This window comes from Odontomachus brunneus, unplaced genomic scaffold, assembly GCF_010583005.1.
Source record: "Odontomachus brunneus isolate Ranch 3 - 2012 unplaced genomic scaffold, Obru_v1 Obru_scaffold_004, whole genome shotgun sequence".
Taxonomy (NCBI): Eukaryota; Metazoa; Arthropoda; class Insecta; order Hymenoptera; family Formicidae; genus Odontomachus; species Odontomachus brunneus.
The window spans coordinates 3,636,206-3,636,614 of record NW_022639454.1 but is presented as its reverse complement, the minus strand read 5'-3'; positions in this window follow the sequence as shown (position 1 = coordinate 3,636,614).

The following is a 409-nucleotide window of genomic DNA, read 5'->3' as shown; positions in this document are numbered from 1 at the left end:
GCACTAGTTCACGAAGTTTGCACTAATGCGTTCTTTCGATCAGAACAGTGCAAGAAAATGTGTTCTTTCGAACAGTGCAGGCTGAACTAGTGCAGCGAGTTCAGTGAACTGACTGCCCTAGGTCTGGAGGTAGAGCAAGCAGTGCAGGGCAGCTAACCGAAAAAATTTAAATTTGTATCTATAACCTGTAAAATCGATATACCTAGCTACATTACGAAGAAATAATCCGACGACGGAATCTATAAACAGTAAGTAAATACTTAAATATATAATAAATATATAATGTAGATAAATATATAATAAATATATAATGTAGAATGACATAAAAGAAGTATTTAGAATGTTATCCAAACAGCACAAAATATCCGAAAGACATCCTGGGAAGGCTCTTGGACGTTTTTTCGGAGGG